We start from the raw sequence: 11,790 nt of genomic DNA, 5'->3' as shown, positions 1-11,790 counted from the left end.
ATTCAAGGTAATGCGCGCGTGTGTGTGTCTCAGTGCGTCCGTGTGTGTGTCTCGGTGCGTCCGTGTGTGTGTCTCGGTGCGTCCGTGTGTGCGTCTTGGTGCGTCCGTGTGTGCGTCTCGGTGCGTCCGTGTGTGCGTCTCGGTGCGTCCGTGTGTGCGTCCAGGCGTGTGTGTCTCGGTATGTGTGTCTCGGTGCGTCCGTGTGTGCGTCCAGGCGCGTGTATGTGTTGACTGTGTGCTGATTGCTGTTTATTGGTATCCCAGGTGTGTGGGCTGACGGTGGCGGCTGATGGAAGTGAAGATGATGGGATTCATTGCTTCAGGGAAGGACAGCCATGCCAGCCAGGGAGAGAGCTACTTGTGAGGGCCAGAGAGCAGGCTGATGTGGCAGCTGAGGAAGAGGAGGAGAGCGATGAGGATCAGCAGTTCCTCAATGAGCATGTGATTGAGGACGATGATTATGAGGGGGATGAAGAGGAGGGGTTGGAGCAGGAGGAGGAAGGGGGGGAAGAGGAGGGGGTGGAGGATGAGGATGATGATGAGTGGAGTTAGGCCTATTGCTGTGCTGTTTTGATGGTGATGAGGTTGTTTTTTACTGGTACCATAATTGTATTTGCACTGTTTTATTTACCAAAAACATGAACTTTGTTTTATTTCAAAGGTAGAGTGCCTGATTTATTTTTATTACCAGTGTATTGTGTTTTATTTCAATTGTTGCTGGTACACTTTTGACCTACAGTACTTGTATTTTACAATTTGTTGTTTGGATGGTGGTGGTGGAGTTGCTCATGCTTACCTGGTAGTTAAGTTGTGTTACAGTTTGTATGGTAACACAGTTGTGTTGTGTACAGTGTGTACAATTTTAGTTCCAGTGGTACTATGGTGATCTCATATGTTCTTTGTAAGTAATGGTCTGGTGCTGCTCATTGCAAAAATAAATTGTAGCCTGGTGCAAATACCCGCCTGGTTCTTATAAACGCCTGGGGTCCAAGTGGATTTAGCATATTAAACGCCCGGGCTACTAAATGGTCATCTACGGTATGTAAATTCACTGAGTGAATATTATGAAAGTAAAATATATATTTCTCGCTAGAAATGTAATCAAAACTCATTTTTATGCAGAAACTAACTAAATATTGATTTTATTCACTAAAAAATAAGAAATGTCCGCCATGTTTTTTTTTTTTTCAGTCCGCAAATGACGATGAAAAGCATTCTTTTTTTGGTCCCTATGTCAGCTAGTGAGGATTGCAAATCCCTCGATCCGTAGGGACAGATTCAGCCACTACCCCTCGTTTTCTCCACTCCCCCTAGGTGAAAAGAGGAATAGGAACCACTACCCTCACGGGAACGCGCAAAACTTAGGGGTAGTGATGAAAACGAGGGGTAGGGGGAGAATTGGGACAGGGCCTAACACGTTCTTTAGTAGCTCTTTTTTATTTAAATTCATCATGTAAATAACACAAGTGATCGAACATTACACTTGTCAGTTTAGATTAGCATGAAACTTTGGTGACATCAACAAGAAAGTATTTAAGTGTTTAAGGTAGACTGTACCTTGTAAGGCAGTTTATTAGGAGGTGTGATCATGAAGAACCACTCTTCTGTTATTCAGCAGGCGGGCCATTAGAAGGCCGTCTGTTAAGTTTGGTAAGATATAAAGACGTTCACAGTCACGATAGCCAGGAACCGAACCTGGGCCGACTGCTTGGAAAGAAATGTAAAACTAACTTAATGTAGGCTGATGTTACCTATTAATGCATGCTGGGGAGAACACAAAAAAATCCCACTGATTAGTTTAGTAATTTTAGTCTATGGTTAACAACTGCAAGTCTTCTTGCATGTTCAAACATTAACCGTTGTTGGCAGGATTTGAACCTGCGCGGGGAATCCCCAATGGATTTCAAGTCCATCGCCTTAACCACTCGGCCACAACGACTTTTTACATGCTTGAACATTTGGCTTGTTCTTGACTTTTACTCAAGTTTCCAAACCTCATGTCGCGATGGAGCAAGTGTTATAGCGGGTGAAAAATGGCCGAGACTTTCAAGCGATAGCCAGGCCCCCTCCAACATCACGTGATCTGCGTGCTTGTTCGGAGTTATTAGGACCCGTGTTCGGACCTTGTTTGAAACTTTGTGATCTCGTTAGGAATGTGTTCAGAACTGATTAGAACTTGTTCGGATTTTGTTATGTTTATGTAATAATTGCTCGGGGGTTCATGTTCTGGGTCTCTGGAAACACCTAGAGACACTTCTGTTGTAATAGACGCTATATAAATAAAATTAAATTGAATTGAATTGAATTTAATTGATTTGAATTGAATGAATAAACTACAGTTCAGACACTTACAGTGGGAGAAGAGGAGGCCATGCTAAGAAGCTAACAGACAGAAAGTGTACGAGTGATTGGTGACAATGAAAGTTACGGAAGAGAAAAATGTGCGAGTGTTTAATTAACCAGATATATGATAATTTTACCAGAAAACCATATAAGTTTAGACAGAAAAGGTCTGGAGGAGTAAGAGCCTGCAACACTGTACAACGACAACAGACTGCAATAACAGGAAGTGACGATGTTGCTTAAATCAGTGTTTCTCATCCCTGTTCTCCAGAGCTCACTGACCTGCAGGTTTAGATGTTTCTAGATTATTTCTTTCCTCATAGTGAGACAGAAAGTGAAGCTGGCTTCAAGATCTTCTGTCAGAATTCCTCCTCTTTCCTTCGTACATGTACCATCGAGTACTTTTGCTGACCATATTCAAGAAGTGACCATAACGCGTAAAGTACATCAGCTATCCTTTCAGTAAAGTTGAAATACATGAATCAGAAGGATTAGATTGAGGTTTATTCCTGGGATCCCATGGACGGTTCACACCAGTGGAGACGCCTACACAACATAAAGCCGTTCACACAAGTGTCCTCTCAAGCTGCTGCTCTCCTGTCACTGCAGCACAGCTCCACTTTCAACTGTGGTGAAACCAGTTAGCCAGCAGACTCTCTGGTGGCTCCCACTTGGTGGACAATTCAACAACCATTGGGTTTCATAGCATTGGAGACACAGACATGTAATGGAAGTCATGAATACCCAATCATCAGAGATGTGGGCATGGACATGGACTTGGTTGTTTGGAGGACTGACAGCTTCCATTGAGAATTGAACTCAGATTACTGGAGTCAAAGTCCAGAGTGATGACCATTACACCATGAAACCCCTTCTGCTGTTATTGTGGTCACCTGGAGAGTGTCATTCTACGTAACGTGCTATAATATGAGCTCAGACAATGGGAGATACAGTTCTGATCCTGCCGGGAAATTAATTCTTCTCATCCTGCATTTTCATCCGTCTCTAAGAGCTGGAACAAGTCAGGATGGCCGAGCGGTCTAAGGCGCTGCGTTCAGGCTGGGGAACAATCGGCCAGGTGAAATGGGGGAAGCAGGGGGGAAGAAGAAAAGGAAAGGAATTAGAAAAATACAAAAAATACAAACATAAAAAATCAATTCAAAAACATTTTTTTTTGGTTGATTTTTATTTTTATCATTATTATTTTTTTATTGATTCAGTTATGGAGGGAAATTGGACGTCCGTTATGGGAGACGGCGCTAGCCTGAATATGAATAAATACATAAATACATACAAAATATTTTATTTAGAAAGGGGTTAAAATTGTTAAACTTATGGGTAATGTTTGAAAAGTTCATATTAAAAAATGTTAAAAGCTCTAAAAAAATGTATATGAATAAATAAATTCATATAAAAAATAATTATTAAATACATGAATAAATAAATAAATACATAAAAAATATTTAATTTAGAAAGGGGTTAAAATTGTTAAACTTATGGGTAATGTTTGAAAACTTCATATTAAAAATTGTTAAAAGCTCTAAAAAAAATTATATGAATAAATAAATAAATACATAAGTAAAAAAAAGTTTTTTTTTAAAGTTCATGGTTTAAAAAATGTTAAAAGGAATAAAAATATATATGAATAAATCAATAAATATATAACAAAAAATATATTTCATTCATGGGGTTAGAATTGTGAAGAATAAATAATCCAGAATATTTGAAAAGCTCATGTAAAAAGGTTAAAAAGTGACTGAAAACAGAAGGTACAGACGGTAGAGGGGCGGGGCCAGCAGGGGGCGGGGCCAGCAGGGGGCGGGGCCAGCAGGGGGCGGGGCCAGCAGGAGTATATAAAAGGCAGAGCAGCAGGAGAGCTCATTCTGCTGCCGGTGCTGGTGAGGAAACAGCTCTCACCAGACACTGGATAAAGAAACTGAGTTCAGTTTTATTGTGTTTTGTTTACTGGCACACTTCTTTTATTTATTTTTTTTATGAGGAAGTAAGAAAATAGAAACATAAAAATATTGTTTTTTTTGGTTTGGTTTTGATTTTTCTTTCTTTTCATTGAATCAGTTATTCTTTCCCATTTTGGGATTGTGTGCTTAGTTTTTTCATGAAGGAAATAATATGGATGAAGATTGGATAGATAAGATGTGATAAGATAGATAACCTCTGACCCCTAACCCTACACATTCAATGTTAAAACAAATTCATACATTAAAACTCCAGAATACATCCAAACTCAGTTAATTGTTTTTTCTTTTAAATGCTGGATAAATACAAACACAAAAATATAATCAATAAAAATTTCATAGACTTTACAAAATCACCTTTTAGAAAAACCTTAAAATAGAATTTATTTCACTTGACTTTAATATTTAAGGCCAATTTTACAGTAACCCAAGATCTGGTGACGGAGTAGCAGGAGGAGCTTACATGAATATATTATTATATTAATATATATTCTATTGGGACAGTGCAGACGTTTCACAGCTCTGAGCCAGTGAAGAAAACTCTTAAAAGAGTTGAAACGGAGCTGCCCGGACAGACGGACACCTCCTGTCTACGGGGACAGGTTCCTTTTCCTAACACTAACCTGAATCCCATTCCTCTAAAATTCAAGTCTTAGATTTATTTAACTTCAAAACAGGGTTAAAAAGACATATATCTTCACAGTTTTACTGTTTCCAGCCTGAGGAAGACCCACAGATCCAAACCTCTTCATTTGGAACACCTTCCTTAGTTGTTTCTGATTTAAAAACTCCTTTTTGTTCATTTATTTCATAAAAAAAATCAAATTCTTTTTCATTAAAATGAGTTTAAAATTCCTTTTATTTTTTTTTATAAAAATGATGAGTTTTTTTTCAAAACATCAAATAGTGAACCAGCGTCATTGGGAGCTGCCCGGACAGACCGGACACCTGTCTACGTGGACAGAGTTGAAACGTTTGCATTGAGGCACACATTTGTTTTATTGCTTTTTTATCACTTTTTTCATTTTCCTAATAATGTTTTCATCCTATAAAAACTCGTAAAGGTGATGAATGAGTGAACCAGCGTCATTGGGAGCTGCAGGACAGACGGACACCTCCTGTCTACGGGGACAGGTTCCTTTTCCTAACACTAACCTTAATCCCATTCCTCTAACATTCAAGTATCAGATTTATTTAACTTAAAACAGGGTTAAAAAGATTTTAATCTTTAAAAAGTTATGTCATCCATTAAAAAAAAAAAAAATAGTCTCATCTAAAAAACAAGGCTTAAAGTTCTTTATTTTGAAATAAGTAGTTAAAATAAACATTACATTAATTTGATCAAAAACAAGGTTAAAAGGTCTAAAATAATACAATTAAATTCTAACCCTGACTCCAAATGTATTTTTTGTAGTGGTGAAATTCATTAAATTCATGGATATAGATTAAGAATCTTATGGGACATTAATAAAGCATAATTTACTCATAATGCTTTTAAATTCCTAATGATTATAAATGGCCTGAGGAGGAACGGACACGGTGGAAACGTTGCCCCAGCACACACTCATTTGTTAATAATACATTTTAATTATTTTTATTTTTTGTAGAAAGCTTAAATAGTTTTATTTAAAATCTAATGTTTTATTTCATTTAATAAAACATTTACATTTTACATTGAAACTCAGTATATTTTTTTCTTTTCAATTCATATACATTACAAAATCCCCTTTTAGAAAACCTTAAAATGGAATGGTTTTATTTTATTTGACTTTTATATTTAAAACCAATTTTCACTTTTTTCATTTTCAATTTTCACTTTTTTCATTTTCCTAATAATTTTTCCATCCTATAAAAACTCGTAAAGGTGATGAATGAGTGAACCAGCGTCATTGGGAGCTGCAGGACAGACGGACACCTCCTGTCTACGGGGACAGGTTCCTTTTCCTAACACTAACCTTAATCCCATTCCTCTGAAATTCAAGTATCAGATTTATTTAAATTAAAAACAGCATTAAAAAGATTTTAATCTTAAAACGGGTATGGCATTCATTTTTTTGTGGTCATCTAAATAACAAGGTTAAAAGTTATTTATTTTGAAAGAATTAAGATAAACATTACATATATTTAACTAAAAACAAGGTTAGAAGGCTTAAAATAATAAAATAACTATTATATTTCCATCAGTAAATGATTAGTGTGTAAAGTTGGTGGTAAAACAGGCGGTAAAGATGGTTAAAAACAGAGGAATAAAAGGAGGAGCCACCAGGAGTAAAGACTGTTAAAAACAGAGGGAATAAAAGGAGGAGCCACCAGGAGTAAAGACGGTTAAAAACAGAGGGTATAAAAGGAGGAGCCACCAGGAGTAAAGACGGTTAAAAACAGAGGGAATAAAAGGAGGAGCCACCAGGAGTAAAGACGGTTAAAAACAGAGGGTATAAAAGGAGGAGCCACCAGGAGTAAAGACGGTTAAAAACAGAGGGTATAAAAGGAGGAGCCACCAGGAGTAAAGACGGTTAAAAACAGAGGGTATAAAAGGAGGAGCCACCAGGAGTAAAGACGGTTAAAAACAGAGGGTATAAAAGGAGGAGCCACCAGGAGTAAAGACGGTTAAAAACAGAGGGAATAAAAGGAGGAGCCACCAGGAGTAAAGACGGTTAAAAACAGAGGGAATAAAAGGAGGAGCCACCAGGAGTAAAGACGGTTAAAAACAGAGGGTATAAAAGGAGGAGCCACCAGGAGTAAAGACGGTTAAAAACAGAGGGTATAAAAGGAGGAGCCACCAGGAGTAAAGACGGTTAAAAACAGAGGGTATAAAAGGAGGAGCCACCAGGAGTAAAGACGGTTAAAAACAGAGGGAATAAAAGGAGGAGCCACCAGGAGTAAAGACGGTTAAAAACAGAGGGTATAAAAGGAGGAGCCACCAGGAGTAAAGACGGTTAAAAACAGAGGGTATAAAAGGAGGAGCCACCAGGAGTAAAGACGGTTAAAAACAGAGGGTATAAAAGGAGGAGCCACCAGGGGCCTGTACTACGAAGCGGGATTTGGGATTAGCGAGGTAACTTCAGGTTTAACCCTGGGTTTTCAGGACTACGACGGTGGTTCACTTCTTACCGGGGTACATCGCCATGGTAACTTATGCTGAACAGCTAACCTGCTCCGGAGCAGGTTATGTTCGAGATACAGATCGCCGGGTGTAAAAGCACCGCCCACTGACCAATCAGCTCTCTTGGAAAATGACATGCCCTTTCGAAGAGAATCCAGTGGAGCTCGGTCCGCGGATCGTGAGAGGATCCCTCCGAAGAGAACGCGTATTCAGGGACCGCCAAAACCCCTTTGCTTGATGATGAGTACCTGTATGAACGATACAGATTCTCGACGGAGAGCATGGCATATTTGTGTCAGCTGCTCGACCCGTATGTGGCCAGTGCCACACGTCGGAGTCGTGCGCTCACAGTGCCCCAAACCATCTGCATTGCCCTGCGGTACTTCGCCACGGGTACCTACCTGTATGCTGTGGGTGATGCTGAAAAACTAAGCAAGAATACAGTCTGCAATGCCATCCATAAAGTGGCACGTGCCCTCACAGACATGCTGGATGGATTTGTTGTGTTCCCTGGCCACTTGCCGACGCAGTCTGTTAAAGAGGGGTTTTATGCCATAGCAGGTAAAATATACATCAACCTATTTAACTACTTCATCTATAAATAATGTACACCCTATGACGTATACTATTGTATATTAAATGCAGCCTACTCCTGTCATAGGGTTCCCCAGAGTGACCGGTGCCATAGATTGTACGCACATTCCCATCTCCGCACGTCTGGGTGAGAATGAAGCGGACTATGTCAACCGCAAGTCATTCCACAGCCTCAACGTTCAGGTAAAGTTTGCAATGGTAATTTGCAATACACATTGTACATTCAATTTGGCACTTAATAGCAATATGTTGCCTTAAGTTAGAACTTGTAACCGTTTGTTAGTTCTCCACTTATTTTCATCTAGTATAGTACTGTCCATGTGTGTGTGTGTGTGTGTGTATATATATATATATATATATATATATATATATATATATATATATATATATATATATATATATATATATATATATATAGAATACAAAAAGCTTGACATAGAGTACAAGATAAAGAAAGTAAAACTTGAGGTGGAGAAACTGGAGTATGAGAAGAAGGTAATTCAGTAACGCAATTCATTTCCAGGCATGGGAATACACATATGTATATCTCTATGGTAATCCACACACCTCATTGTGTTTGTTTTAAGCTACGTGTGTCTTGTGTAAGTCTGTCATTTATGTGATAGCTGCTGTAACACTAAACATTCCCCTTGGGAATAAATAAAGTTATCTAATAAGGGTACTAATTGTTTGGTCATTCTGGCACATTGCAGGAAATGCAGTAGCCTGGATAATTAAAAGTAATTCCCTTTTAGCACATGTGGAAATATATGCACATAAGGACACAATGACACAGCACAGGTCCTGTCAAATGCACATTGATGCTACAATGACTTCAATGCTATTATCTTGTGGATTGTTAACCACAAATGCTTTTGCAGATGACATGTGACCATAATTGCATGGTCACGAGCATCGACGCCAAGTGGCCTGGGTCGGTCCATGACTCCCGGATCTTCAGGGAGTCCACACTGTGCCACAGACTCGAGCAAGGTATGGCAACTTTACTCTGCATATATGTCTTATGTTCTTTAAACTGCATTCTGTGATACTGATCATGGCATCATTCTTTTATCGTCAGGGCTGTTCAGTGGAGTGCTTGTCGGTGACAGGGGATATGCCTGCCAGCCCTTCTTGATGACCCCCTATCCTGACCCTGATGCAGGGCCACAAACTAGATTCAACGTGGCCCTTTCCAGAACCAGGGTCAGGATAGAAATGACATCTGGCATCCTGAAGGCCCGCTTCACCTGCCTTCGTGGGCTCAGAGTGGCCCCAGACCGAGCTAGCAGGATTGTTGCAGCATGTGTTGTGCTCCACAATGTCGCCACCATACGGAGGGAGAGGGCCCCTCCTGTCGACCAACAACCCCCTGATGGGGTGGACCCCATCACCCTCGACTACCCTACTGGCAGGGCTGTGAGAGAGGCCATCACAGACCAATTTTTTGCCTAAACAAAGAAATAACAGGCCTTGTATTTCAGTTATTCTTTTAATAATTTTTTTTCCTTCCATCCTTCTATCTTCTGCTCTCCCGTTCCTGAGGGAAAAAAGGAAGAAACATTTTAGTTTGTTTCCTGGAATAAAGGAAGAAACATTTTAGTTTGTTTCCTGGAATAAAAGAAGAAACATTTTAGTTTGTTTCCCATGATGAATTACGTTACTGAATTACCTTCTTTTCATACTCCAGTTTCTCCACCTCAAGTTTTACTTTCTTTATCTTGTACTTCTTGTACTCTATCTCCAGCTCCAGTGTCCTTTTATAAAGAGCTCTCACATTGTCTGCTCCAACCTGAAACAAATCAAACACATAATACAGTAGCTGTGACATTTAAGCATTGTCACTTTGCTATGGTAACTTGAAGAAAGGTGCAAATGTTACTCTTGACTACACTATTTAAATGAAGGTTAATTCATTACCACTTGTGATCCCCTTGGCCTAGATGTGGAGGCCATAGGCTCAGGGGGAGGAAGATTTCCTTCTTCCTGCATAATTAGGATCATAGCAATGGAAGCAATTGATTCATATTAGGATAGAGAGCACTTGAAGCAGTTTTTACTCCCATGTGCAGACCACCACCATTAGCAAGAAATTAAAGGGAAATCAATTACAGCCAAGTGTCCACACTCTCACCACCTGTGTTAAGATGGGCAAATTGACAACTGAATAAAATTGATTAAAAAAGACTTAAGTGTACCGCCAAAGCTCTCTCTGAACAGACAGACACTGTCTCATCATCCTCCACCTGAAAACACAGGACATGTAAATGGTCTATTTAATCCATGATCAGCAACCACAGATGACATGGCAGTGTATATGACAGGTTGTTTCCACTGTTACCTCTGTATGGGACAGAGTATATGTGGGTGGTGGCAGCAGCACCAATGTCTCCCCATCAACTGTAGAGAAAGTAAAACGATGTTACTTACTCCCACAATAATTTGTATATAATTTTGTTTTATTAGCAACTCAGTCTTTTAACATTGACACTTACCCTGTACAAATGTGGGTTGGTAGCAGCTGCCACTGCCACCAGGGTCTGAAGAGACACCCCCTTCTACCCCATCCATTAAAGGACGCCCTTCGTTGTTGGAGAGGGCCAGCTCCTCAGCAGGAGTGTACTCCTGCGTAGGAAGGCCCCCTCCTGTCTTCTTCTTGTCATTTTTCTTCTTGTTTGCTGCAAGTAATGTCAATGCTATTTCGTTGTGCTTTTGTATAGCCTACTGATATCATCCTAAAACAGAGAGTGATAGAAACACTAAAGCCTTGTACTTGTTGTACGTCTAAGATATAAAAGCCTATTTACCGCTTTGAATTATGTTTTTGTATTTATTTTTTATTTGCTCCCATGTCCGTTTTACTCCGCTGGGGTTGCAGCTGAAGGAATGAGGCTACAATTGTCATACACGCCATACGAATACATCTAAGCAACGCATGCATTTAACAGAATAGACAACTGTAATTATAGTCAGATCTACTTATGCCCTAATGATGGGGCAGTGATGTTTATATCCCTATGAACTTACGCATTTACACAGTCAGCGATCTTTTGCCAGCTGTCTTTCCTGGATTTTGCAGCTGCAACTGTGTTGCTTTTTGCCTGTATAATGTTCCTATATTCATCGTATTTCTGTAGAATTAAAGTTTGCTCTTCACTGCTGAAGTAAGCGGCTCTGACAGCGGACTTCTCCATGCTTGCGATTGGTCATGCGCTGAAAACACCGCCCCTTTTATGTGCACGTGCTCATATCCAGATTGGAGAAAGCTGGGTCGATCTACCGAGTTGATAACCACCGTCGTGTGACCGCTTAGCGTGATTGCAATTGTCCGGGTTAGTGAATCTGGATAAGGAAAAAATATCCTGGATATGTTGAACTTGCTTCGTAGTACAGGCCCCAGGAGTAAAGACGGTTAAAAACAGAGGGTATAAAAGGAGGAGCCACCAGGAGTAAAGACGGTTAAAAACAGAGGGTATAAAAGGAGGAGCCACCAGGAGTAAAGACGGTTAAAAACAGAGGGTATAAAAGGAGGAGCCACCAGGAGTAAAGACGGTTAAAAACAGAGGTATAAAAGGAGGAGCCACCAGGAGTAAAGACTGTTAAGGGTTAGGGTTAGGGTTAGGGGTTAGGGGTTAGGGTTAGGGGTTAGGGTTAGGGTTAGGGTTAGGGTTAGGGTTAGGGTTGGGGTTGGGGTTGGGGTTGGGGTTGGGGTTAGGGTTAGGGTTAGGGTTAGGGTTAGGGTTAGGGTTAGGGGTTAGGGGTTAGGGTTAGGGT

At 40.1% G+C, this 11,790-nt stretch overlaps 1 non-coding gene and 1 pseudogene across 1 annotated transcript; one reads left to right on the top strand and one right to left on the bottom strand.

Annotated features, from left to right (window-relative positions):
* Positions 1–1,857: 1,857 nt before the first annotated feature.
* trnas-uga (transfer RNA serine (anticodon UGA)) lies at positions 1,858–1,939 on the bottom strand. The gene has a single exon. It is a non-coding gene; the product is annotated as a tRNA-Ser (tRNA).
* Positions 1,940–7,552: 5,613 nt separating this feature from the next.
* On the top strand, positions 7,553–9,471 carry LOC133456447 (putative nuclease HARBI1; annotated as a pseudogene).
* The last annotated feature ends 2,319 nt before the right edge of the window (positions 9,472–11,790 follow it).

Source organism: Cololabis saira, chromosome 12 (assembly GCF_033807715.1).
Source record: "Cololabis saira isolate AMF1-May2022 chromosome 12, fColSai1.1, whole genome shotgun sequence".
In the NCBI taxonomy this organism is placed as follows: Eukaryota; Metazoa; Chordata; class Actinopteri; order Beloniformes; family Belonidae; genus Cololabis; species Cololabis saira.
Note: the sequence above shows the minus strand (reverse complement) of the source record. Positions and strands in the feature narration are given on the sequence as shown.